This window comes from Peromyscus maniculatus, chromosome 1 (assembly GCF_049852395.1).
Source record: "Peromyscus maniculatus bairdii isolate BWxNUB_F1_BW_parent chromosome 1, HU_Pman_BW_mat_3.1, whole genome shotgun sequence".
Taxonomy (NCBI): domain Eukaryota; kingdom Metazoa; phylum Chordata; class Mammalia; order Rodentia; family Cricetidae; genus Peromyscus; species Peromyscus maniculatus.
In genome coordinates this window covers 15,085,706-15,091,321 of record NC_134852.1, presented here as the reverse complement: position 1 = coordinate 15,091,321, position 5,616 = coordinate 15,085,706, and the positions used below count along the sequence as shown (strand labels likewise).

The following is a 5,616-nucleotide window of genomic DNA, read 5'->3' as shown; positions in this document are numbered from 1 at the left end:
TTCCTGGTGTCCATCAAGATATGGCTGCTCAGCAAAGGCTTTTCCACATTCAGGTTTTTGCCCAATGTGGAGCTTTTTATATAGGCTCCTTTGCTGCTGAAGGATTTCCACATTCATTACATGCATAGGCTTTTTTTCTCCACTGTGAACTTTCTGATGAACTCTTATCATACAGGTTCTTCACTTATTTAGTTAGTGTTATCTCAAGGTATTTTATATTATTTGTGGCTATTGTAAAGGGTGATGTTTCTCTGATTTCTTTCTCAGCCCTTTTATCATTTGTTTATAGAAGGGCTGTTGATTTTTTGAGTTGATCTTGTATCCTGCCACTTTACTGAAGGAGTTTATCAGCTGTAGGAGTTCCCTAGTAGAATTTTTGGGATCACTTACGTGTACTATCATATCATCTGCAAATAGTGAAAGCTTGACTTCTTCCTTGCCAATTTGTATCCCCTTGATCTCCTTTTGTTGTCTTACTGCTCTAGCTACAACTTCAAGTACTATATTGAATAAATATGGAGAGAGTGGACAGCCTTGTCTTGTTCCTGATTTTAGTGGAATCACTGAGTTTTTCTCTGTTTAATTTGAGGTTGGCTGTTGGCTTGCTGTAAATTGCCTTTATTAGGTTTAGGTATGTTCCTTGTATTCCTGATCTCTCTAAGACCTTTATCTTGGAAGGATGTTGGATTTTGTCAAAGGCTTTTTCAGCATCTAATGAGATGATTGTGGTTTTTTTGTTTGTTTGTTTGTTTGTTTTGTTTTGTTTTGTTTTGTTTGTTTTTTTTCTGGAGCTGAGGACTGAACCCAGGGCCTTGCGCTTGCTAGACAAGTGCTCTATCACTGAGCTAAATCCCCAACCTCGGTTTTTTCTTTCAGTTTGTTTATATGGTATATTACATTGACAGATTTTCATATGCTGAACCATCCATGCATCCCTGGGATGAAACCTACTTGGTCATGGCGGATAATTTTTTTGATGTGTTCTTGGATTCGGTTTGCCAATATTTTGTTGTGTATTTTTGCATGAATGTTCATGAAGGAGATTGGTCTGTAGTTCTCTTTCTGTTGCATCTTTGTGTAGTTTGGGTATCAGGGTAACTGTAGCCATAAAAAGAGTTTGGTAGTGTTCCTTCTTTTTCTATTGTGTAGAACAATTTGAAGAGTATTGGTATTAAGTCTTCTTTGAAGATCTGGTAGAATTCTGCACTGAAACCATCTGGTCCTGGGCTTTTTTTGGTTGGGAGACTTTTAATGACTGTTTCTATTTCCTTAGGGGTTATTGGACTACTTAAATAGTTTATCTGGTCTTGATTTAACTTTGGTATGTGGTACCTATCCAGAAAATTGTCCATTTCTTTCAGATTTTCCAATTTTGTGGAGTACAGGTTTTTGAAGTATGTCCTGATGCTTCTCTGGATTTCCTCATTATCTGTTGTTGTGTCCCCCTTTTCATTTCCGATTTTACTAATTTGGATGCTCTCTCTTTGCCTTTTGGTTAATTTGGCTAGGAGTTTGTCTATCTTGTTGATTTTTAAAGAACCAACTCTTTGTTTCATTGATTCTTTGTATTGTTCTCTTTGTTTCTATTTCATTGATTTCAGTCCTCAATTTGATTATTTCCTGGTGTCTATTCCTCCTGGGTGAGTTTGTTTCTTTTTGTTCTAGAGATTTCAGGTGTGCTGTTAAATCACTGGTATGAGATTTCTCCAACTTCTTTATGTGGGCATTTAATGCTATGAATTTTCCTCTTAGGCATAATTTCTTACAACCCCAGATCCCAGGGATCTAATGCCCTCTTAGGACTTTAATGACCACATGAATACACATGACCTATAATCACACACGTACACACTAAATTTAGAAAAAATATCCTTAAAGGAAAACAACAACAAATGGACTGTGTGGTGATGGCTTGTGGTAAAGTCCTGGCTGTGAGAGTGTTAGGACCTGAGTTTGAATCCCCAGGACTCAGGTATAAACTGACATGGCAGAGACACATCTGTAATGTCAGCAAAGCAGAGACTGGAGAATCCCCAAAGGCTTGTGGACCAGCTAGTCAGTTGTATTCAGGAGTGAATGAGAGACCTGGTCTCAAATACAGTCAAAGGGGATAGTGGTGGTGTTGGGACCCTCGCCAGTGATGGCACCAGCCGGGTCAGCCTCCCCTTTGGTCTGAAGTGAGGTCTGGGCTGACATGGAGGAGGAAAATAGGTGGCCAGCTGTGCATCAGTCTCCTATGGATAATGAGCAGTCAACACCAACATTGTATGTATCTGTGTCTCCTGGAAATAGTGGAGTTCATCAGCCACCAGCCACTCAACATTTATCAAGGATGTCAAGGCCTTTTATGTTATCTGCTGAGGAATCCAGGCAGAATGAGGGTGAAGGGGAGTCACAGTTCATCATGTCACTACCTGAGCATAGTGGGAGGTACTCCTCCCTGCCAGGGATGGCATATAAGATGCCTGACATGCTGCCAGCCAAAACTGGAGATAATGGACCCAAGATTGTGGACCGCCAACCCTCCAAGCTTTCCCCTCCAGATCTTCTGCTTTGCATGCCTCTAGAAGCCAAGGCAGAAATGCCTACATGTCCCAAGGTCATGCTTTGTGGCATGCACATGTCACAGTCTCCTCCATATAACTACTTCTTGTGATGCTAATCTTTTTCTCCTATCTGATCTTCATGTTCTGTGTTCCTGAATCAATGGTGATTTCTGTGATACAGGAAAGGAGTGAAGTAAATTTCACAGGAAATTATACAGAGGTGATCACCCAGGCTGGGGTTATGGCAGTTATGCAGGTCATGGGAAAGAACCTACAGCCTGCGGAAGTTCTTCAGGCTTGGATAACCTGTACCAAATGTGTGGTCAACTATAGCACATGGTATGATGTGTATCAACACACTGGATTCAATTTGGCCGTGATGAATAATTCAGTTTCTGAGGATATTCCAAGGGAATTGTGTGAAACTTGAGACCCTAAGGGGTACTGGCTGAAGACTGTGGATGGAGTAACATATAGATGGGATGACAAACTAAAAGTGTGGGAACCTAGAATAGGAGGAAAATGTTGGCCTCCACCAAGAAAGGGAGATGGCAACTTTAATCCACATATTTTGATTCTTCCTGAAAAAGTGTGTAGACAATGTATCAATAGTTGGAGTGATTGCTGCAAGTTTTATTGGGTTCCTAGATAAAAAAGAGCTACAAAGAAAGGTGATCTTCCTTTCATGGAAGCTCTGAAAGTTGGATCAGGTCTTCCTTGGAATTGTTGGATATAGAAGGACAGAAGTTGCTGACTTTCAGGGCAGATTTCTTGTCGAGGTCATTGTGGCCCACCAGTCATGGGGCTTGGTGTTTGCAGAGGGCTGAGGAGAAACTTAGGCGGCTGCAGGGGTCTTGAGGTCAGAGCAGACTGTGTGAGAAGGAAATGACTGTCTGGTACATTATTTTTACCTGTTTTTGTGAAGCTGCATGTTTCTAGCTTCTGGGTCAAATGCTCAGAAGATTGTATAATCATTAAAGAATAAAAATAGGCCGGGCGGTGGTGGCGCACGCCTTTAATCCCAGCACTCGGAGGCAGAGGCAGGCGGATCTCTGTGAGTTTGAGGCCAGCCTGGTCTCCAAAGCGAGTTCCAGGAAAGATGAAAAGCTACACAGAGAAACCCTGTCTTGAAAAACCAAAAAAAAAAAAAAAAGAAAAAAAGAATAAAAGTAGATTGTGCTTGCTCTGGCATTAAGTCTGGGATAGTTTTTGTGTTTAATCAGAGATTATGAAGAGTATATTGGTGATTTTGTAAGAATAACCTTTGGAATTATGAGAACACTTCATATTGGGTGGGTTCCCCTTTCCTTCCTGTTTCCCCTTGCTTGTGATAATAAAAGACAGGTTACCAAGGAAAAGCAGAAGCTACTTAGCAACTGCAGAAGCCCGAAGTGACCTGTCACCTTGCACAAACACTGTCCCTGAGTCGTTACTGTGCCTTCCAGGTATTCCATCCTTCGGACCCCTGAAACTGCTGAGGCTGGTTCCCAGCACCTCCCAACTGACTCCTCCTCCTCCCCAGACACCATCTAACCACCAACCAGGGAGAATGATTGACTCAGGATCCCACATGCTGCCCTTAGGGAGTCCAGGTATTCTGGGAGTGACCATAGCCTTTAGAGCGAATCTGATGCCTCGCAGTGGCCTGCCAGGCTCAACTTCTAGTGGAGTCCCAGTAATGGCCCACAGCAGTGCCGCAACAATGCCTTATTCTGCCTCCTCAGTAGTACCTGCTACAATGGGCTCTTTAAATTGCGGAATATTATTGGTCCCAGGCATGCCTTCCACTGTGACCCAGACCATGTCCCCCTCTATGGATCAGACATTGACCTTAAATCTCTACCACCCTGGGATACCTCCACCTGGGCTCCAGCCATTGCCAGCTTTAGAATCCCAGGACTCATTTGAGACCCAGTCAAATCGCCTGGAAGAACCTTTCATTCATGAAAAGCCCACGGGGAACAGAGAACCCCAGGGTTCCAGGATGGGCACGCAGGAAGCCTCCCCCACTTTCAAGGCCTTACCCCTGTTCATACAACAACTGTGGAAAAGCTTATACCAAGCGCTCTCACCTCATGAATCACCAACGCAAACACACAGGTGAGAAGCCCTACATATGTGACTGGGAGGGCTATACATGGTCTTTCTTCCGCTCTGATGAGCTTGGACGGCATGGATGGATCCACACCAGAGATCGACCACATAAATGCAAGGACTGTGGCCAGCAGTTCATGAGATCTGACCATCTCAAGCAACACCAAAAAAACACTTACTCATCAGATTTCCTGACACCTAAGACCAACAGTGGACCCACAGATGGACAGATAGGTGGTCCTCTTGCTCCTGGTCAGAGGCTTTAGCTCCCTTTCCTGGATTCTCAAACCCAAAACCCTATTGCCCAAGACTGGGTCATCTCTGGGGTAGGTAAAAGTTCAGATAGAGACAGGAAGTGATGGGGAAACCCACATGAACCTTTTGACACCATCGTGGATTCCTCAAACTCTGGTGCCCTCGCCTCTCAGGGATTACTGACTTCCCCCATTTAGCCAGATGAGAAGATGGAACCATAGACTGGATTACTTAGAAAGTTCTTTTCTCCTGTCAATCCCTAGCAGGAAACACTCTCATGCCTGCTCCATGCAACCCATGTTCTCTCCCAGGGTATTCCACCATTTCCAGGGCCAGACCATGGGAAAGATATCTTAGTGCTAGAAGGTACTAGACACATCATACTCTACATCAGACTCTCTGGCCTTCACCACTCATGCACCCAGAGTTTCTCTTCCAAAGTCGGCTACAGAATGCCCCACATTAGGACACCGCATCTGGCATTCCTTGGGGCCACCAAAATCAAACCTTGTGAGGAGATTAATATTCATGGGGAGAACTTCAGTGGAGAAAAGGAAGGGGAGAGGCAGGTAGCAATTTTCCTCTATCCCCATGAATTGTTGCAAGGCATGTTTGCCCCCTGATACCACAGTTGTGGGAGACCTCCCAAGCAGCCCACAGACACACCTTCAGTGTTGGTCATGAAGCAGTGCCCATCATGGAAATGTGTGGCCTTAGGATA

General features: G+C 43.8%; 1 pseudogene; it reads left to right on the top strand.

Annotated features, from left to right (window-relative positions):
* Positions 1 to 4,040: 4,040 nt before the first annotated feature.
* On the top strand, positions 4,041 to 4,906 carry LOC102918332 (Krueppel-like factor 17 pseudogene; annotated as a pseudogene).
* The last annotated feature ends 710 nt before the right edge of the window (positions 4,907 to 5,616 follow it).